The sequence below is a fragment of the Lagenorhynchus albirostris genome, chromosome 4 (assembly GCF_949774975.1).
Source record: "Lagenorhynchus albirostris chromosome 4, mLagAlb1.1, whole genome shotgun sequence".
Lineage (NCBI taxonomy): Eukaryota > Metazoa > Chordata > Mammalia > Artiodactyla > Delphinidae > Lagenorhynchus > Lagenorhynchus albirostris.
In genome coordinates this window covers 72719257-72742361 of record NC_083098.1, presented here as the reverse complement: position 1 = coordinate 72742361, position 23105 = coordinate 72719257, and the positions used below count along the sequence as shown (strand labels likewise).

General features: G+C 42.5%; 1 long non-coding RNA gene across 3 annotated transcripts; it reads left to right on the top strand.

The window, feature by feature from the left end:
- The first annotated feature begins 1563 nt into the window (after positions 1-1563).
- On the top strand, positions 1564-18352 carry LOC132519822 (uncharacterized). Of its 3 annotated transcripts, none has more exons than XR_009540312.1 (4): positions 1564-1652; positions 15839-16003; positions 16407-16519; positions 17387-18352. It is a non-coding gene; the product is annotated as an uncharacterized LOC132519822 (long non-coding RNA). The 3 variants fall into 3 exon arrangements; XR_009540311.1 differs by lacking the exon at positions 1564-1652 and adding an exon at positions 6975-9213; XR_009540313.1 differs by lacking the exons at positions 1564-1652; positions 16407-16519 and adding an exon at positions 6975-9213.
- The last annotated feature ends 4753 nt before the right edge of the window (positions 18353-23105 follow it).

The window sequence follows — 23105 nt, the reverse complement described above, 5'->3', positions numbered from 1 at the left end:
AACTGTCTCTGTTAAGCCTTGGAGTGATTTTCAGCTCCCTGTTAGGAGAAAGATGGAGAATGTTATTATTAGATTTGTGAAATTTAGGTAAGTTAAGATTGTTCATTTTGGAATATGCCATCAGTGAGACTATTCATGGTCTACCTAAACTATCGAAGGATTTTTTTTAAAGCCACTAGTTCAGGAAGGCCTGAAATTCCTCAGGACAAAAGATGAAGGTTAAAACTGTTTTTTTCTGCCTTACCTGATAATATTCCCTTCTTCCCTCCTCTGGTTCTCGAAAACAAAATGAAAGCTTAACTGAAAGTTCCCACTAGATAAGTTTAATTAAACAGCATTTTGTTATACTTGACTATCATTGTACCCCTAACTCAAGCATCTGAATAATTATTTTCTATTTTCATAACTCAGGTATAGACTAACTTCACATTGAATTAATCATTAAAGCAAAGCTCATTAAAATGCTGATATAAAATATGTTTTGTTTTGATTTCTTGAACAGTAGGAAAAATTAAATATATTCATCTAAATATTCAAAAGAGAAGGTAGTGTTAAAATTTGTATGAAGAAAGTCAACTGACCTTAAAGTGCCAAAATGAATACCTCTATTTAATAAATAACAGCACATTTTACAGGGAGGTAAAAAGGAAAGCATTCCGTTGTTAATGGGTGTTGTATTTTACTAAATTTAAATAGTGTACTAGTGAGTAATAATTGACCACTATTACTCTGATAGTTATAATTGAAAAGTAAGGGGCTTCCCTGGTGGTGCAGTGGTTAAGAATCCGCCTGCCAATGCAGGGGACACAGGTTCGAGCCCTGGTCCGGGAAGATCCCACATGCCGCGGGGCAACTAAGCCTGTGCGCCACAACTACTGAGCCCGTGCACCACAACTACTGAAGCCCACGTGCCACAACTACTGAAGCCCACACGCCTAGAGCCTGTGTTCTGTGACAAGAGAAGCCACCTCAATGAGAAGCCCATGCACCGCAATGAAGAGTAGTCCCTGCTCACCACAACCAGAGAAAAGCCTGCGTGCAGCAACGAAGACCCAGCATAGCCAAAAATAAAATAAATAAAATCTATTAAAAAAAAAGAAAAGTAATATCAAAGAAATACCTCACATTTAAGTAATAATTTTAACCTCTTTAATTCCCAAATATTATTAGTTTTACCTTCAATTATACTATAAGAAGGGATAGAGAAGACATTCTACTTTGTTTAGATTTCTTACTGAAAAACAGAACTAGAAGTTATGTACCTTTATTTAACTATAAAAGTGCTAAACTATGAATCATCCAGGTGTTGTTTTATTGTGATTTAACCATGGATTTAATGCTTCTCTTGAACAATCAATGAAATGTTCGGTACTCTGGATTTTTATCTGAAGGACTGAAACTAAACATGTTGAACAATCTCTCCAGATTGTTTTAAAAATGAGTAGCAATTCTAAATAGTTTCTTTTGGAACTAGGAGGAAGAATTTTATATAACTATATAGATTATATAATTTAAAATATATATATATATATATTTACCTCAACCACTTTTTTTTTTTTGAGGTGAGATTGGTATATGACATCATATGGTAGATTTGAACTTGAATTTTGGAATCAGACCTGGGTTTGTATCCCACGTGGATCATTTACCAGGTATGTGATTTTGAAAAAATTCCCTAACTCCCTGTGCCTCAGTTTCTTTATGTATAAAGTGAGCTCCTGTGGCATTATTGTAAAGAGTAAATAAGAACATTATGTAATAAAGTATGAATTGGAAAAAATTGTTTAAAATTTAGCTCCTTTTGCCTTCTAAGGGGGGAGTGGCATACTTCATATCACTGGGAAAAGAAATATCTTTATGGCTTGATTCATACATTAAGTGAATGTTTGTTTGATGTCTTTGCTTTGCCAGGCACTGTGCTAGGCACTAAAGCTGTCATAGTAAGGCAAACATATATGGGCTCTGCTCTCATAGGCTATTTAGCCAATTGGGAGACATGGATGTTATTCAGACATTCACAAATAAATGTAAAATACAGCAGTGGCAAGCGCTATGAAGGAGAGGTTATAGTGCTATAAAATGACAGAATAGAGAACTTTGACTCCCTTGGGAAGGTGAGGGAAGGATTCTTTAATGAAAGGACGTTGGGCTGGAATCTAAAAATTAAGTAGTGTTAACTAACAAAGAAAGGACAGGAAATCAGTCCAGGTAGTGGGAAATGTGGTTAGTGGATATTTGTTGATTTGGGGGCGACCCTGCACCCATTCCTCCTCCTTCTGGTAAGAACTCCCAATTTTCTTTGGGGGATTTCTCTTCATCAATAAAGGTTTATTGAGACTTTTATTCCAGGTACCCTGGCCGAGGGATGGGCATGTGACCTGAGCCAGCTCATTGAACTGTCCTCTGGGGCTTTGGATCATGGGCAGAGCGGTGCAGAGGCAGGGGTAGTTGGAGGCGGTCGTTCCCAGTAGTGGTGCCCTGATGAGACTTCACTGTTCTCCTCCTACTTTTTTTTTTTTTTTTTTTTTTTTTTTTTTTGCAGTACGCGGGCCTCTCACTGTTATGGCCTCTCCCGTTGCGGAGCACAGGCTCCAGACGCACAGGCTTGGCGGCCATGGCTCACGGGCCCAGCTGCTCCGCGGAATGTGGGACCTTCCCGGACCGGGGCACGAACCCGTGTCCCCTGCATCGGCAGGCGGACTCTCAACCACTGCGCCACCAGGGAAGCCCTCTCCTCCTACTTTTGATACCTGGAGCTGCCCAGGCCCCCACCGCGGCCCTCCCCTGTTCATCTGCCTCAGGAGCTGTGCACAGCCTTGCAGTAAATCCCCTGTGGCAGGTGGGTAGAGGTGTTGGGGACTGAAAGGCCAGCGTGGCTCAGATGGGAAGAAAAAAAGGGGTTGTGTGATCAGTGAGGAGGCAGCAGATGGAAGCCAGACTGTACAGGGCCCTGGAGGCCACCTTGAAGATTTTAGTCTTTATACTAAAACCAGTGGGAGCTGTTGAAATAATTTAAGCATGAGGATAATGTAACCATGGTTGCCTTTTGAAAACATTACTTCTACAAATAAATTGGGGAGGGGGCAGTGGAGGTAGATAGACCAAGTTAGGAGGCTACTTAGTAGATCAGATGAAAGATGAAAATAGTTTGGTGGTACCATGGTGGAGATGCAAGGAAGAGACAGGCCTTGAGAGATATTTGAGGAGGTGTATTTTCACAGGATTTGGTGATGGATTGGATGTGGGGTTGGGGAAAGAAAAGCATTCAAGATAATTCCTCGATTTCTAACTTATGAAACAATATATAGATAGTGAGGGTCTGAATATACAAGTGGACAATGGCCAGGCCACATATGACAGTAGAACTCTGACTCACCACCTGTGCAGCAACCAGGTCAGGAATCCAAACCACAGCCTCTGCAGCAATCAGCCCAGAATGGTCAGGATCTGGCCAGTGGTCCTAATTGATACCTATTTTTTGCCCCCACTTCCATCTCAGGACCAAGTAGAGAAAGCCAAATATATTCCCCAAGCCAATCGCATAGGATGCCCTGTTTCTAGTTAGGCAGTCTCCACCTTCCCCATGCCAACAGGGTCTAACAGAGTATTCCTAAAGCCTCCATCCCCTTCCCCCCTTGCCCCCCCCCACTATAAAGCTGTCCCACTCCTCTGCCTTTGAGTCTCTGCCAACTGCAAGTAATGGTGGCTGACTCCCTGGCCATAGCAGGCTCTGAATAAACAGCCTGGGTGTGTTCTCATTTGACTGATCTTTCCCACAACAGTGAGCCCTTCACTGACGTAGGGAACACCGGGAGATGACCAGAAGAAAAGAGTGGAAAAGCATGAGTTCAGTTCAGGACACTTAGATTAGAGAACACCTTTGAGACATCTAAAAGGAGATGGCGGCTGCAGGGCTGTATTATGACTTTCAGGGACCCTAGGCACTTTTGCTTTTCTGGTTCCTTTCTTCCTTAAAATAATATTAAAAATTATATTTTATGACTGCATTAGTATAAAGATGAATATATAAATATTATATATTAAGACTTTTTCAAATTAAAAGTTCATCTTTTTTTCTCATATAAAAAGAACTAAAACATTTTTGTAATCTCCTGAAAATGTTATGGTCTGTAGGCAATGGGCCCACTGTGCCCAATGGAGCAGTCGGCCAGGTTCAGGTAGGCAGTCCTTACATGGGTCTGTGTTGTAGCGTCGAGACCTGAGACCTGCTGCAGGTGTACATGTGCAAGTCATCTCAGTTAGCTGTGGTTGGAGCTACGGGGTAAGAGGGAGGACCAGGACAGGGGGAATCCTGACTTGATATTTGCTGAAATTCGAGAATTGCTGTTAATTATATTTAGAAGGGTATTGGTATGGTGGTTATGCTTTTAAAAGCAGTTCTTTTAGAGATGCAAGCTGAGACAATTGTGAATGAAGTGATATCTAGAGTTTGCTTTGCAATAATCCCAACAGGGGAATGGATGAGGCTATAGAGGAAACGACTCTTGGTTGTGAGTTGGTGATTGTTGAAACTAAGTGATGGAATCCTAGGATTCATTGTCTAGACTATTCATTCAATAGTCTCTCTTCTGTTAGATATGTTTGAAGTTTTACCTAATAAAGTGCAAGATAGGAGGGGAGCTAGGATGGACAGTTACAGGTCTCAGCAGAGGCTTGAGGGGCCTGAGCAACTCAGAACTCCCCCAACGCTGCATACCAATCAGGTCTGCTTCACTCCCACACATTCAGTGTTAGGGCTGTTTAAGGGGAGAAATCAAGGCAATGTGTCTGTATTCCATGGCTGGGGACAGTGTGGGGAAGAACTAGCACATACAAGATGGTGAGCTAGTTTATAATTTGATGGAAATAGGATCGTGGATTTACAACCCACTAGAAATAAGGTAAAACGAGATAAACTGGTGTTCCCACCCCAAATCCAGGGGAATGGGAGGGACTCAGGACTTTCCCCACACTTCTGGTGGGGGAGGGATTTTGAGTCAACTCTAATTAAATTTTCAAAGGTCAGGATACCTCTGTCGACCTCTAGGTTGCAAGTGCTTGACACACAAGATGTGAACAAGTGGGAACAGAGAAGGTGTTAAAGACTTGTTTGTTAACCTGGATTTGGTTGAAGGAAATAAAATTGGAGCACCAATATTACATGGCTTCCTGCAGTCCAGGAGAGAGGGGGTGAAGGCAATTCCATTTCTGGTTCAAGGTGGTTGGTCTGGAATGAGGCCTTACCAAGTATTAGCTGTGCAACCCTGTACAAATTACTTAACTTCTCAATGAAAAAGGGCTAATAGTGTTTGCTGTCAAGATAAGGGAGTTTCCAGTACATTATACCCATCCTTTCCCTGCCTGAGTTAAGAAACAATTGAGAAACCCAGGCAGATGGAGTTCAAAACAACTCATTTACAATTGGTAAAGCTGTTTGGAGAAGGTGACTTTGGTGGACCAATTGGATTTCTAATATCCCCCTCCTCCTGAACTGAACTGAGCCCCTGGCTCAATTCACCAGACACACCTGCCCCCGGAGCAGGCTGAACACACTCTGCTTATGGCTCTAAGATCTCAAGGAGGGAGAAATGCACTCCTTCTCCTAGATTCACCAGGGGAGGAGTCACTGCTCCCACGGGAGGAAATAGGGGTGGGTGAGGGCAAAAACCAGGAAGTTCTCTGGGGAATTCTCCCTCTCCACATGGAAACGGGAGCACAGTTGTTCATCTCTAACACCTACCTCACTGGGTTCTTGTGAAGTATTGTACTTAGCACAGTATCCAGTACATGGTAAGTAGGTTTTGTTTTCTTAGTCATTATTATTAGCGGATATTAAGATGCTTCTCACATCTTTTTGGATAATGGAGTTTACTTCCTCTGGTGGTACTCATTGTAGTGCCAATGAAAACACAATCCTCCTATCAAGAAGTGGAGTCCACTTCCCCATGCCTTGAGTCTGGGGTGCCTGTGACTTGCTTAGACCAACAGAAGGTGGCAGAAGTGACATTGCATGATTTCCAAGCCCAGGCCCTGAGCAGCCTTGCCTTCTTGGCATGCTGCTCCAGAACTGCATGGAAAGAAACCCAGCCTCCCTGAGAGACCTCTAGCAAGAGAAGTCCAGACCTCCCCTCTGAGCCCGGCGGCCAGCTCGCCCTCTGCTGAATGCCTCCATGTGAGTGAGCCAGCAGGACCAGCAGAAGGACTGCCCGGCCAACCCACAGAAAGGTCAGGAAGGAGACTGATGGTTTTAAGCTCCTCTTTGGGGTTGGTTTGTTATTCAGCAGTGTGGAACTGAAACAGTGAAGTAAGAGAGTAAGAGAAAGAGTAAGAGAAAGAGTAAGAGAAAGTAAGTAAGAGTAAGAGACTGAAGCCGTGGGTGGTAGGGAGGGCAGCAAGGGGTTCGGACTGCAGCCAGCTGATTTTCAGAGGTTTGTGAGCAAGTACTTGGTTAGGGTCTGCTAAAGGAGCAGGCACACACTTCTCCCTCAATTAGCTGTTTTAAGTGCCTTTATCCACTTGTGTGAACTAACCTACAGCAGACCTGAACTTAAGTGACCCCTGACTGGCCAGTAAGAAACTGCATGAATTGAGGCAGAGGAGTGGGCTGCCTCCCACCTTCCCTAACTCTCCCCTCCTCCTTCAGAGGGCTTTGCTTCCTGAGGACCTATCTGAGGAGGTCCTGGCCTGTGACCATCCTTAGAGACATAGCACAGGCAGTAAGAAGACAGAGCCTGAAGGCATGCATTCTTTCACAGTTTGTGTTGTTTTTTGTTTTGGGGTTTTTTTTTTTGTGGTACGCGGGCCTCTCACTGTTGTGGCCCCTCCCGTTGTGGAGCACAGGCTCTGGACACACAGGCCCAGCGGCCATGGCTCACGGGCAGAGCTGCTCCGCGGCATGTGGGATCCTCCTGGACCGTGGCATGAACCTGTGTCCGCTGCATCAGCAGGCAGACTCTCAACCACTGCACCACCAGGGAAGCCCTGTGTTGGTTTTTCTTCTCAGTCTGGGAGGTGCTGCCATGTGAGAAAACTTCCCCACCCGTAGCAGCATGCATCTGCCTGCCTGCCTGCTCTCTGTTGCCAGGGCGTGGTCTGTTGGACCTGTCAGGATGTTGGGCATCCTAGGCTGGATTGCAAGACAGGGCAGGCAGAAGGCTGGAGACAGAGAAAGGGGGCTGGGGGAGCAGGGGAGCAGAAAGAAGCAGCTGGTCTTCAGTGTGAAGTGGGGAGCAAATTCACCCCAGGATACCAGGGACACGTAGGCAGTGGGCGGGCAGCTGCTCTGTGAACAGGGAGAGGGTGATTGAGGCTTGGCCAGATGGACATGAAAGGAAAGCAGTAACAGACCCCAGGTAACACACCGCATTTTCTGTAATGATCTAAGCAGGCAGGAGTGCCCTGGGGCTTGGATAGTTTAAAAGCACCACATTCCTGGCTTCAGCAAAGCTTAAAGCATGGCCTAGGTCAGGGAGCCATTTTAAGTTCTGGCTTCTCTGGGATTTTTAAGTGACCCGTGACCCGTGATTGTCTAGTAAGAAGCTGCATGAACTGAGGCAGAGGAGTGCATTGCTCACTGACAGAGCCGAGCCTCCCACCTTACCTACCTCCCCCCTCCTCCTTCCAGGGGGTTTTGCAACTAAGGACCTATCTGAGGAGGTCCTGGCCTATGACCACCATTGACAGCAGAGACATAGCACAGGCAGTAAGGAGAGGGAGGCTGAAGACACATGTTCTTTCACAGTTTGTGTTGATTTTTCTTGGTTGATCGCTGGTAGAGAAAGCATAAGTGACTGTATTATATGATCTCATATAATACAGGGAGGCAGTGTAGGTGTGGCCGGGAATGTGCTTTCTGGAATCAGAATGGCAGGATTTGAACCCAGGACCCGCCACTTACTAGCTTTGTGTCTTTGGATAAATTAACTAACTCCTCTGGGCCTCAATTTCCTCACTTGCAAAATGGAGCTAAGAATAATGCTGTCAAATGCTGCTCCCCAGAGCACCACCAAAGAGCTTGTGGACAAAGCAAAGCTGAGTTTATAGCTCACTGAGATAAGGGAGATCCCTACCTCAGCAGAGTTTTAGAAGCGTCTAGTAAAGACAGGGCAGTGGTGGGGTATTTATAGGTTTTCGGCTTGTTTAGGATTGTGCAAGGGCTTGACAGACACAGCAAGGTGAGGGTTTCCAAATGAGTCTTTGAGAATTGATGAGACCAGTGGAGTACTTTCATGACAATAACAAAAGTTGTATGTAACTTCATCTTCCTGGGCAAGAGTTTCCAAAAACCTATTACTGAAGGCTGTGGGTAAAAGTCATGCTAATGTAGACAGTGATCTGTGTAGGCACAGATGGTTTAGGTTCAAGTTCTCCCATTTACCTCCAGCACTGCTGTGAGGATTAAATGAGACAATGGATGAAGTGCTCTAAGTATAGTCATAGCACTTGATAAATGTTCAGTGATTATTGCTATTAGTGCATTATTTTCCAGTCCAACCCCCATTTCTCTTGCCAGTTTGCTAGTGCATAAAATTCCATCTCCAGAATTGTTTTCTCATAACCTAAGGCTTTATCCCGTTTTAAAATGTAAACACAGGCAGAAAGGGTACCTCACTAAACCTAATCAGGCATTTACACCTCAGCATGGAGGAGTTTATAAAATCCTAAACAGGAAGCCTGGAAGCTTAGAATATAAGCTTTACTAATCCCTTAGGAGAAATGGCCCCATACATCCCTAAGCTGTTCTTGAGGAGCCTTGCACGTGCCCAATTACATGCAAGACTAAGGACAGTAACACTAGGTCCAGGACATCTGAATTTCCCCCTTTCAATCTGGTGTCAGGCTGCTCCCATCTAGTAAGATGCTCTTACCTCCTTGGCATTTGTGCTTGCCCAGGGTTCTCCAGAACCAGTAGGGGATTTTCTCCCTCCCTCCCTCCCTCCCTCCCTCCCTTCCTTCCTTCCTCTCTCACTTTTTGTCTCTTTCTTTTCTTTCATCCTATCTATCTAAATGGGATTTATTATGAGGAATCGGCTCACAAGATTATGGAGGCTGAGAAAGACCCATGATCTGCCGTTTGCAAGTTGGAGACCCAGCAAAGCCAGTGGTGTAATTCACTTGGGGTCTGAAGGCCTGAGACCCAGAGGAGCTGATGATATAAATCCCAGTCTGGGGGCTTGACGTGATGAGATGAGATGTCCGAGCTCTAGCAGTGAGGTAAGAAAAAAAGAAGGAAATTCCACCTGTTTCTGCTTTTTGTTCTACTCAGGTCCCCAGTGGATTGGGTGAAGTTCATCCACATGGAGGAGGGCCATCTACTGAGTCCACCAATTCAAATGGTTAATCTCATCTGAAAACATCCTCACTGACACACCCAGAAATAATGTTTAGTCTGGACACCCCATGGCCAGTCAAGGTGACATATAAAACTAACTGTCTCACCCAGTCATAGAGAGGAGGTGGGGATTTGCAGGTGGAAGAGGTATGCGTCATTATCTCTAGAGAAGGAATAAGGTATGTTTTTGAAATCACACACTACCAGTGAAGCTCCTTAGGTTAGGGAGTTAGTAAGCTGCCCCACTTTATGCGAAGTACCTACACTCAGTCATATCTTCTGCAGGTTTCCACATCATGCCAACAGGCTCTAGACCTAGGGAGCTTAGCCCTGGCTATACCTTAGAGTCAACGGGGCAGCTTAAGAAAATACCTAAACCAGGTCTGCCCATGCAAACCCTGACCGTCCAGCGCTCAAGCAACTGGACCAAAATGTTAAGGTGAGGCCCGGGCACTGCTCTCTTTCAGAGGTTGCCCAGGTGATGCTGATACACAGCTTGAAGAAGCACTGCTCCAGATCAGTGCTATTCAAACTTTAGCTGCACAAGAGTCGCTCAGAGGACTTGTTCAAACACAGATTTTGGGCTTTCACTCCCCAGAGATTCTGATTCAGTAGGTCTGGGTTAGGGCTTGAAAATCTGTACTTCTAAGATGCTCCCAGGTGATGTTGATGCTATGTATTAGTTTTCGGAGGGCTGCCGTAACAAAGGACCACAGCCTGGGTGGCTTAAACAACAGAAATTTATTTTCTCACGAGTCTGGTGTCTAGAAGTCCAAGATCAAGGTTTCAGCAAGGTTGGTTTCTTCTGGGTGTGTGGACCCCATCACTTTGAGTAGGAAGACTCTAGATTCCACAGATCAAAGAAACAGTATGGGTTCACCAGTTAAGAGTCATTTATAAGAAATATGATCCCTAATGGAATGGCTTCTTTTATATATTCCTTTGATATTAATGAGATCTCTGAATTCTCTTTGCCCTTCCCTCTAGAGTGAAGTGAGCAAAGGGTAGAGAGGTGGACAGAGAGGTCTGAGGTCAGAGAAATAGCCAGGAACCAGGGCTTTGTAGATGATTATGAGGTCTTTTCACAGAAGGAGGAGATGAGCGCTCTCCATACTGTGACCTTCCGCTGAATATTCCAAGCTGCGGGAGATCTTCATATATTAAGATCTTCCTTTACCATCATTCGTCAGCCAACTGAGATGTTCCATGGCAAGGTGTCTGTATTTTCCTTTGCCCATTTCCCTGTTTTAGTTTAAAATGGGTTAACATTTTTAAAAAAATTTTTTATTGTGGTAAGAATACTTAACATGAGATCTACCCTCTTAACAAATTTTATATGTACAATACCTCATTGTTGACTACAGGTACAGTGTTGTACACCAGGTCTCCAGAGCTTATTCATCTTGTTGGACTGAAAATTTATGCCTGTTGGTTAGCAACTCCCCATTTCCCCCTCCCCCTAACCCCTAACACCATCATTCTACTCTTTAATTCTATGAATTTGCCTGTTTTAGATACCCCATATAAGTGGAATTATGCAGAATTTTCTTTCTGTAATGGGCTTATTTCACCTAGCATAATGTCCTCAAGGTTCCTCCATGTTATTGCATATTGCAGGATTTCCTTTTCTTTTTTAAAGGCTGAAGAGTATTCCATTGTCTGAATATACTACATTTTCTTTATCCATTTATCTGTTGATGGACATTTAAGTTCTTTCCATAGGTTGGCTATATGACAGGCAACAAAAACAAAAATAAACAAATGGAATGACCTCAACCTCAAATGCCTCTGCACAATAAAGGAAACAGTCAGCTGAGTGAAAAGGCAATCTAGAGAATGAAAGGGAGAAAATATTTGTAAGCCATGTATCTGAAAAGGGGTTAATCTGATAAGCGGTTAATCTCTAAAATATGTAAAAAGAACTCCTGCAACTCCATTGTAAAAAAAAAAAAACAACTAGTCTACATAGGTTTGATACACATGGAGTGACTCTTGTAGAATAAAATCATCGGCAGCACTAGCACACTAGGACGCACTGCAGAGTCACAGCTAAGGCCGGCTGGCTGGGATTCTGCAGCATCTACATTTACCTAAATGAATGTAAGAAGTTAGCTGAAAAATTGCTGTTTCGAAGCCTCTCCCTGGGCCTTCCTGCAGCAGCGAGTTGTAAGTCCTGCAGGGGAAATGGCAGACCACAGCTACAGCCTGCCTGCAATTTACACAAAGTAACTTCTCAAGGAAAATAAAGTCATAGCCCAAGAATCAGACGGATTCTTGCACAGCCAGGGTGAAACCTCTTTAAATTAGTTGCTTGTCCAGCTCCTTGGAAGTTTTTCATGTTGAAAAAAAGAAAATACTTGGATGTTAACTAGACCTATTGTGATCATTTTGCAATGTATACAAATATCAAATAATTATGTGTGCACCTAAAACTAATATAATGTGTGTCAACTACACCTCAATTTTCTAAAAAAAAACAAAAAACACAGCTTATATTCCACACACACAAATTTTTTTTTTTAATTATTTATTTTTGGCTGTGTTGGGTCTTCGTTTCTGTGCGAGGGCTTTCTCTAGTTGCGGCAAGTGGGGGCCACTTTTCATTGCGGTGCGCTGGCCTCTCACTATTGCGGCCTCTCTTGTTGCGGAGCACAGGCTCCAGACGCGCAGGCTCAGTAGTTGTGGCTCACGGGCCTAGTTGCTCCACGGCATGTGAGATCTTCCCAGACCAGGGCTCGAACCCATGTCCCCTGCATTGGCAGGCGGATTCTCAACCACTGCGCCACCAGGGAAGCCCCCCAATTTTTTTTTTTTGATGATCAGATAAAATGAGTTGCAGCTTTAAGGGAACAAAATAAACTCGTGTTTTTAAGGCACATGACTTTCAGCGGGGCAGGCTGAGGGGTGCATTTAGTTGTGGAAATGCATTGTAAGCAAATTTGACTTTTGTGAATCTAAAATGTTAGAAAGGAAAAACTTTTACTCTACTCTGTTAGGTTTAGTGTCTGTGGACCTGTGAGTTAAACTGACACAAGAGATTAACAGGAGAAAAAGGTTTATTCGTATGTATATGAAAACCAACAAAAGCAGTAGTCGGCTCTTTAAATAGTTAAATTTAGAGGTTTATGGACTAACTTAGTAGAGAAGAGGGAGGAAAAAAGGTGTTATGGGAAGACAAATAGGTTTCTTTAGGAAAGACAAGTGGATTTTTAGGAGAACAAATGGGAGATAAGAAAGTTGGTGATGGGCTTACCCTGGTGGTGCAGTGGTTAAGAATCCACTTGCCAGTGCAGTGCACACGGGTTCAAGCCCTGGTCTGGGAAGATCCCACATGCTGCAGAGCAACTAAGCCCGTGCGCCACAACTACTGAAGCCCGCGCACCTAGAGCCCGTGCTCCGCAACAAGAGAAATTCCCGCAGTGAGAAGCCCGCACACTGCAACTAGAGAAAGCCCGTGCGCAGCAACGAAGACCCAACGCAGCCATAAAACTACCCCAGACAGGGGATTTATGGCAGCCTTATTTCCCAAATGTTGCTGCTTTTAGTCAGCTAAGGGAAGCTCTGAGAAGGCTTCTTTCCACATCTGTTGAATCTCAAATGCTTCAGCTTAAAATAATCTTCATATCAGCTCTAGGTCCCCACAATAGTATGAGTCAGAAATACCGTCTTGCTGCATAAGGAAGTGACTTGTAAACTGTTCTCTATTGCTACCTACCACCTGGCAGTGCCCCTTTAGATGGCAAGCTGTAATCCTCTTCATCCTCCGTGCCAGGAGAGCTATGGTTATTTGAAGACATCTGAAATTCTCTTTGAAATTTAGCATTTATTACATTGTTATTCTCACATATGCTATTACTATAATTTGAAAGATTTTATAAATCCTATAAAAATATTATTCAAGTTATGATGTTGCTAAAATCAGGGCTTAAAAAATGCAACCATAAATCAAAAAGTTCAGAATAAAAGTTAGATAAATTGGTATGAATAAAGCCAATCAACCAAATTAATACTATGCTATTAATTTAAAGGATAGCCCTATAGGAAAAATTTTAAATAGTGCTTAAAAATTAAAAGCAAAAAAAAAAATTAAAAGCAACATTAAAGTAAAAATGTGCTCCAGTAGTTATAGATTTTTGTACTCTACAAATGCATTCCTCATACTCTTTATTCCTTTGGTAAAATGAGCTTGATTTATGAGAGATCTCCCAAAACTTGTTCCTTGAGTAAAATATGACCTCTATATAAGAGGGTGGACAAAAGCTAAGACATCATTTAGTTCATGAGCAAAGAATCAAATTGCAATTCAATGGCAGGTGTTTATGTAGAAGAGCTAGAAGTTGAACAAACATCTCAAAACTGTAGGGCAATTAATTCTGCAGACTCATGGCAACTATAAAGTAATTCATCCTTAAAATTATGACAAGATCAGAGATGATAAGTATGTGAACTCTGCTTGAGTTCACATAGAAATAGATTTGTGAAATAGTTCACATTGAAATAGTTCACATAGAAATAGATCTATGAAATAATGTTGATTGAAAACAATTATTGATAGAATTCAAAATAGTAGTTATTTTAGCTATGGACAAAATACAAGCTTGTCTACTGATAAAGATGGGGACTTAATTTAAACCTATGTAAATAGGACTTATATTCATTGGGTCCTCATTTTCTCCAGAGTTGTTTGTGTTAATGATAAAAGCAAATTGGAGTGGTCACCAGCTTCGGGAGGGGAAGGGAGGAAGGATAAATTGATGGAGCACAGGGGATTTTTAGGGGAATGAAACTATTCTGCATGATATTGTAATGGTGATGTATATCATTATACATTTGTCAAACCTATAGACTATACAACACAAGGAGTGAACCCTAATTTAAACCATGGACTTTAGTTAATAATAATTATCAGTATTGGCTCATCAATTATAACCATTGTACCACACTAATACAACATATTAGTAGCAGGAGAAATTGGGGGGTGGGGAGTAGGGGTGAGGAAGTATGTGGGAACTCTGTACTTTCCACTCAATTTGTCTGAAAACGTAAAACTGCCCCCCAATTAATAAAGTCTGTTAATTAAAAAAAAGCTAAATTGGTGGACAAAGAGATTGCTGATTCTTGAATCATCCAACACAAATCAGGCTAAAACATGCTTTCGGTTCTTTATTTACTTTGCTTAAAGGTGCACTGTTTATTTTGCAAGGGTGTAAGGATTAAGCACGAAATGAGAGCAATAGAATGTCTTGCACCCGTTGCCAAAATAAGCTTTCCCATTTGGTTGACTATCATGAACCTTAAGTCAGTCTACTCAGAGGAATATATTTCACCCTTTATAGGAAAAGTTCCAAATCTTCTTCCATTTATTTAGGAAGTAAACCCTGTATCTTAGAAATTCTCACTACAGGATTCACCACATCAACAAACATATATGCTTTATTGTTAGTATCTTGTTATCAGCAATCACACATTTAACTTCATCAGAACACACAGCTTTCGCTCAGGCGGTGAACCAGGTCAGTAAGCCCCTCTCGTCAGTGGAAGTTCCGTAATCCTAGAGAATTCAAACTCGCTCTCACAATCAGATCCCAGTCTCCTCCAGCCCTGGAGCCACTTGCATCCTTTCTCCTCTGGCCACTCACCACCTTCTCTGCCTTGAATCATGGGTGTAAACCCAGGTCTATGAAAAAAACATGTCTTTATTCTCTCCAACTCAGCTTGCCTTCTGACCTCAAGCTTTATTCCGCCTAGCTGGTGGAAAAACAGCCTCCCGTCTTTCCGGGGTTCCAGGAGCCTCCGAGTGCCAAGATGTTGAGTGGGGGGGGGGGGAAGATCCTCTGGGCCATGGGCCATGCAGGTTACTGCTTAGACATGTCATCCCTCTCCACATGTTCCCTGCAGGTCCTCCCGCTTTCTGCTGCTTTCCTCTGTGAGTGGCACGTGGGAGTCTTTGGCAGGGCTGCCTTTGATCCTATCTGCCTCGACACAGCCATTTTCTCTCTGGGATTGTTTCCCTTAGTAGTGACTAGTAGTGACTGTGCTGCAAAGCCAGGCACAGGTCTTTTCTGCTCCTGGAATCCACGACCTCTCATTTTTCCCTCTAGACTCCCACCTGTTAAAAACACTTTCCAGTGTGGGGATGACACGGGTTCTCTTTCTTTAATCTTCTCCACAACACCCCACCCCTAGGATTCCCTAAGGGCTTAAGTTTTTGGAACAAGAAGCAAATACTTTCAAACTATATGTTTTCTCCCTTGTACATCCCTTCCTTAAGGCAATGAGGCCAGAGCCTGCTGGGATGGAAGGAAGGGAAAGGAACCCTACAGAGAAAAAGGAAGAAACCCATATTTCAGAGTATTATTTGGCCATGTATTCTATTTGTATGGAGGCCTTATCTCCCTTAGTATATTTTAGACTGTCTGATAGCATGAGTTGTTTTCTCATGTCCTCCCTAGCATTTGTGGAGTGAAAAGGTGTGCCCTTGACAATCTCTGGTTGTTCTTCCTTTAGCCTTGACCAGCTTTGAGGACAGCTCTGGAGTGCTCCTGTGGGGTCGTGATGGTCACATCCCCGCTGCTACATCATAAGACTTCCGTTCCTAGTCATTGCCAGCTATTACATTTTGGGCCACCTTTGGAGACACTGGATACCTCTGAACACAGTTCACCAGAACAGGTGAAATTTTAAAACTTTTTTCTTTTTTTTTTGCGGTACGTGGGACTCTCACTGTTGTGGCCTCTCCGGTTGTGGAACACAGGCTCTGGACGCGCAGGCTCAGCGGCCATGGCTAATGGGCCCAGCCACTCCGCGGCATGTGGGATCTTCCCGGACTGGGGCACGAACCCGTGTCCCCTGCATCGGCAGGCGGACTCTCAACCACTGTGCCACCAGGGAAGCCCTAAAACTGTTTCTCATCAAATAGAAAAGGTTTGGTCCAAATTATTAAGAGGATGGTGAATGTTATAACCATATTACTATGGCAGGGGGAGGGAAGGGGTAGAAACCTTCATACATTGAGTCTCCTACCCCAAAATGCCATAGTGCTTCTCCAGAAGCCTCACATCAGATACTCCTCTAGGCTGAAGCACTGAAGGCCTGTCTTAAAATGTAAACGTGCTCTTTGGTGATGCTCTTAGATGACCTTGGTTACTCAGTAAAGAGCAAACCCTGAAGGAATGAGACACAGGACAGGTAAGTTTTGATGAAACAAGGTGGGAGGGGGAAAGGAGAAGACCACAGCCTCCCATGGCAGACTGGGGTAAGAAATGGAATATGAAAGGGTCTCAGAAACCAACCCAAAGGTTTGTAATTTTGTCCAAGATGGGTAGGCCCTGCATCTGTGGTAAGGGGGTGTGTGAGCCCATCAACTTTCTTTTTTGTGAGTTGTCCGATGAGCATTTTATTCATTCTCCCCTCAACTCTGCAGGGAGCCTGCAGCTGTGGTATTTAGCTCCCCCTGGGTTTCCATTGTGTGGGCTGGAGTCCCAGGGCCCTGGGTGGCTCACCACTGGGAGGGCACCACGCTGATGGAGAAGGCGGAATAAGCTCTTTGTTCCAAGCACTTCTCCTCGCCTGCTTCCACTGCCCAGGGCTGATGGGATTCTCCACGCCCCCCACCCCTCACAGCCCTGAACCTTGTCAAGGCCATTAACTTTTTTTTCAGCTGTATCAATTTAAGAATTTTTTATGGAGATGTAATTGACAGCTAACATTATATTAGTTTCAGGTGTGCAACATAATGACTCGCTAGTTGTATGAAACACTGAGGCTGGGTGCTGAGCAGCAGATCTAGTGAGGGTGGGTCCAGGCCTCATTCACCCCTGCACCCCAGCGCCCAGCCCTGTGTCTGCCACCTCAGGGCCACTCCTGCAATGTGTGCTGTGCTGAAATGAGCTGCATTTAGTCCATGTTTGTGGAATTTGGGTCTACCTCCCCAAGCCTTTTAATATCCCCAAATAAGTCTCAGGCTCTGAAAAAGACAAATTGATTTTACTAATTGACTCAGGTGATTCTAATTCTTTGTCTTTGCTTTTCTAATTGTTCTCCGTGCTCCGCAAGTATCAAGGAGTCCAACGTGCAAAGAAGTAGAAAGCAAAGGGAAAGACCCCTTCTTATTGTCAGACCAGACTCTCATGTGCTTTTGTGGAATAAGTATTTTGTACCAGGAGTGGACAACAAAGTGGGTTCCTGATGAGAGAAGATGAAAGGAATGACCGCGTTGGCCAGGATGGGGATATCAAAGGCCTTCTCTTCCCTCTGGCCAGCTGCTCAGCTCCTTGGAGCAAAACAACCCGTCTGTCTGGGATTTGTGTTAGACCTGATCCTGCTGTGGCTTTTCCCCAGACTGTGTAAGGCAAGTTCCCTGCTTATTATCCTTGTTTAGACTCAGCTAAACTCATAAACAGGACCTCTTAGGTTGCTGCTATTGTTTTGAAACTTTCTGGGCTTTGAAGATGGTCTGTGATTGATTTATTAATTACAGAAACTCGAATTCTTGGTTCATTAACCCTCACAGCTCCCAACTCTTGGTGCAAATGGAATAACTTAGTTGAAGTGCAGCTGAATTATCTAAACCTGCAAAAGATTTTAAATGGTTGCTGTTTGACCTTGTGGTATATGTGCGGCAAACTGTTCTCTGAACCCCATACAGGACATGTAAGAAAGGAGGTTTGAAATCAAAACCGTCCTGGGAGTGAGTCCTATGGTCACTTTATGTATATTGCATATTACTTGGTTAACGAAGTCATTTGCCTAAACTTGTTTGCTTAGACAGATATTATAACTACTTGTGTTCTGTAACCTCACACCAATTTGAAGGTATGGCAAACAGTTGTGGGTAAGAGAAAGACGGGAAGAGACAAACTGGTTCAGGTGTTCTGAATGAATGTTTTGGAGCTACAGGTGCTACTGATCTAAAATTAGTTGTTTGTATTTTATTATATTATTTCCATTACAAAGCATATATTAATACAATATATAAGTATATACATTGTATTAAATTTAATGTATTCTATTAATATATAATGCATTAATATGAACATATATTCAATTTATTGATAAATATATTACTTTACATTTGATATATTAATATATAACATATAATGTATGTTATATTAAATATAAATTATATATATTTAATTGGAAGTCCCTTGAGTAAATAAAACAACTTGTGCTGTGATGGCTCAGTGAATACTGTTTGGTTAAGCACCTGAATTCCAGCTGCCTTACTTTAGAGGTGAGAGTGCCTTGCTGCCAAGCTTTAGTTTTGTTTATCCTTTTTCCTCATTTTGCCTTTGCAGAAAGTCATCATACGAGTTATCTATTTCTGTGTAACAAGCTAACCTACAGCTCAGTGGCTTAAAATTGTAAGTGTTTATTATCTCAGTTTCTGTGGGCCTTGAATCTGGGTGCAGCTTAGGTGGTTGCTTTAGCTCCTTGCTGGCTGTCGACTAGAAACTTCCCTCAGTTCTTTGACATGTGGGCCTCCCCACAGGGCGGTGCACAGCGTGGCAGCAGGATCCTCAGAGTGAGTGAGAGTGAGCAAAAGAGAGCAAACAGAAGCCTGTCTTTCTGTAACCTAATCTTGGAAGTGACACCCCATCAATTTTGTCACAGGGTCTAGCCCAGTCAAGGGGAGGGGATTCCACAAGAGCATGAATATCGGGTGTAGGGATTTGAAGCCACCTTAGGTGGTGCCTACCCCAGCTAAAGAGAGAAAAGTGACTTTTTACTTATCACAGGATACTATCAAGAAAGTGAAAAGACAATCCACAGAATGGGAGAAGATATTTGCAAACCACATATGGAATAAAGGTCTAATATCCAAAATACATAAAAAGCTCTTAGAGCTCAGCAATAAAAAGACAAATAACCCAATTTAAAAATAGGCAAAGGATTTACATAGACATTTCTCCAAAGAAGGTATACAAATGGCCAATAAGTGCATGAAAAGATGCTCAGCATCATTAGTCACTAGGAAAATGCAAATCAAAATCACAATGAGTACCACTTCATGCATACTATATTTTATTTTATTTTATTTTTTAATTAATTTTTTTACTGGAATATAGTTGATTTACAGTGTTGTGTTAGTTTCTGCTGTACAGCAAAATGAATCAGTTATACATATATCCCCTCTTTTTTAGATTCTTTTCCCATATAGGTCACTACAGAGTACTGAGTAGAGTTCCCTGTGCTATACAGTAGGTTCTTATTAGTTACCTATTTTATATAGAGTAGTATGTACATGTCAATCCCAATCTTCCAATTTATCTCTCCCTGCTCCTTCCCCCTGGTAACCATAAGTTTGTTTTCTACATCTGTGACTCTATTTCTGTTTTGTAAATAAGTTCATTTGTACCAGTTTTTACATTCCACATATCAACGATATCATATATTTGTCTTTCTCTGCCTGAGTTCTTTCACTCAGTATGACAATGTCTAGGTCCATCCGTGTTCTATATTTTTTTTAAAATGAAGAATAACAGATGTTGACAACAATATGGAAAAACTGGAATCCTCACACACTGAGGTATAAAATGGTGCAGCCACTGTGGCAGCAGTTTGGCAGTTCCTCCAAAAGTTAAATATAGAATTACCACGTGACCCAGCAATGCCACTCCTACATAGGTATACACCCACGAGACATGAAAACACACATTCACAAAAAAGCCTTGTACATGAATGATCGTAGCAGCGTTATTCCTAATAGCCAAGAAGTGGAAATAATGCAAATGGCCATCAACTAATGAACGTAAAAACAAAATGTAGTATATCCATGGAATGTTGCTCAGCCATAAAAAGAAATGAAGCACTGATACATGCTACAACATGAATGAACCTTGAAAACATTATGCTAACTGAAAAAGGCCTGACACCAAAGGCCACATAGTGTATGATTCCATTTATATGAAATGTCCAGAATAGGAAAATCTGTAAAGACAGAAAACAGATTAATGTTTGCCAGGGGCTTGGAGGAAGGGGGAATAGGGACTGCCTGCTAATAGGTACAGAGTCTCTTTTTGAGGTGGTGGAAATGTTCTGAAATTATATAGTGGTGCTGGTCACACAACTCTGAGGATACACTAAAATCCACTGAACTCTACACTTAAAATGGTGAATTTTATGTTATGTGAATTTTATCTCAATAAGAATTCTTTTTTAAGTTACTATGACCAATGGTAACAAATATTTACTGAATGTTTGGTAGCCTGCTAAGTACCCTGCTGTGTCTGGGTTCTAGAACCCAGGTCAGTGGTTTTCAACCTCAGTGGCACATTAAAATCACGTGGGAGCTCTTAAAATTTTTGATGTCCAGGCCACACCCCAGACCAGTTAAATCATAATCTCTAGGGTAGAATCCAGGCCTCAGTGGTTTTTAGGGTGCCGCATGAAATTCCATCGTGCGGCCAAGTTTGAGAACCGCCAGCCTAGAGCATCATGACTCCTCAGCAAGTTGGGTTCCCTCAAGATGTCACCACTCTCACACCCTATCTTCTTTCCATTAACAGTAAACAGCAAAGAAAGCCGCTTGTCCTCAAGGACAGACTCCTCCTCCAAGTCAAGACGACCCCTTAGTTTCTCCTAATTCACCACTATTTTCCTTTCTGTGGGTGACCCAGAATGTTCAGTAATTTAAAGAGGGAATATTTTATGCTTTGCAGTGTTTTTCTCATTTTGGATTAGGTTGCTGTGATTCAGCTGTGGGCAGAGAATCATTTGTTCCACTTTGGAACAAAAGTTGAATTCTGTCCAAATGGGTTGGCACTTTTGCCCTGAAAAACCTGGATTTTATAGTTTATGAAGTTCTGAGCAAAAACCTAAGATGAAATGAGCTAGAAATGTGAGGACTTTTACTGGGCCTATGTGCTCTCTTTTGTATTTATCATCTAACTGTAATACTTTAGTTTATTTAACCATCTTCTTGGCCTCCCAGAGCCTTAGCCGTTAGTGTCCTAAATCCTCCGTTGCCAGCAGCACAGCAACCTGCTTTTGCGCGGTATTCATTCTGTTTGGCAAACCCATGTGGTCTTGTGTCCCAAACCACGAGTGGTCCTAGTTAAATCCACCAATCAAAGTACTAACTTTTTTTTTCATTTGTCCCCAGAAGCTGAAGCCAATTTGTGAAAAAGATGGAAATGGGTTAAAAAAAAAAAAAAAAAGAAGTTAGATGATTTTAAAGAGCCATAAAGAAAGGATCAGCTACAGCTACTTTAGGCTACAGGAGGACCAGTGAGGTTTTAGCTAGTAACCCACCCTGGTGGTAGGTGATGGGGGTAAATATAGTTGGCCCTCTGTACCCCAGGTTCCACATCTGCAGATTCAACCAACCATGGAACAAAAGATACTTGAAAAAAAATTCCAGAAAATTCCAAAAAGCAAAACTTGAATTTGCCATGCGCAGGCAACTATTTACATAGCATTTACATTGTATTTGCAACTATCTCTATAGCATTTACATTGTATTAGGTATCATAAGTAATCTAGAAATGATTTAAAGTATACAGGAGGAAGTACACAGACTATTTGCAAATACTATGCTATTTTATAGGAGGGACTTAAGCATCCAGGCATTTTGGTATCTGCAGAGGGTCCTGGAACCAATCACCCAAGGATCCCAAGGGACAGCTGTACACAGGATCAGCTCTGGCACCACTCACAGGGACAACGAGAGAAGAACTCTGGAAGGGAGACTGATCGGAGACTAGCAACTTCCGAAAACTTCTGGCAAGAACACAGAAAATTGCAGAGGCCTGTGGAGTGGAGGAAACCCACCCAGACAAGAAAGGGCAGGGAAGTAACAAGCAGAAGCATGTGGATCTGCCCCTTGAAGGTAGTAGAAATCAGCCATCTTTCTAGAATTAAATAGAGTGCACAAGTCTTGAGTATAATTTTTACACATATACACCTATGAAACCACCAGCCAAATCAATACCTAGAACATTTCTATCTTCCCAGAAAATTCTCTCATGCCCCCTCCAGCTCAGTAGCCTCCTCCCCTCACCCAGAAGTAGCCTCTGTTCTTATTCATATCACTGTAAATTAGCTTTGCCTTTTCTTGATCATCATATGAATGGAATCATATAGCATATTTTCATTTGTATATGGCTTCTCTTGCATGGCGTAATGTTTTTGAGATCTACCCGTATTGTTATGTGTATCAATAATTTGTTCTTTTATTATTGCTGCGTAGTATTTCATGATATAAATATGCCACATTGCTTATCCAGTCCTCTGTTGATGGACATTTGGCTTGTTTAAAGTTTGGGGCTATTCTGAATAAAGCTGCTATGAACATTGGGGGTACAGGCCTTTTCATAGACATACACATTCATTTTTCTTGAGGAGATATCTAGGAGTGGAATTTCTGGGTCATAGGGTAGGTATATGTTTAGCTTTAGTAGATACTGCCAAACAGTTTTTCAGAGGTGGTTGTATCATTTCACACTTTTACTAACAGAACTCCAGTGGTTGTTTTTGAGATGAAAAGAAAATCAGCAAATACCTTAACCTGGGCCAACTTCCTGGCAGCATAAAATTTGGGATATTTGCGGTTGAGTGATGAAAGAAAAACAATAAAAACAGAGGCCAGGGAGGGGCCTGTAACTGTCCCACCCCAACCAGTACCAGCAGGAAGGAAACCCTACAGCTATTTTGGGATAGTTTCCTAGCAGGGACATTAGCTAGTTAAAAGGGAAAGGGATTTGATAGAAAGGGAGATGCTAAAGTTGTTTCCAATTAACCTGTTGGAAAACAGTAATTAAAAAAAAAAAAGCAG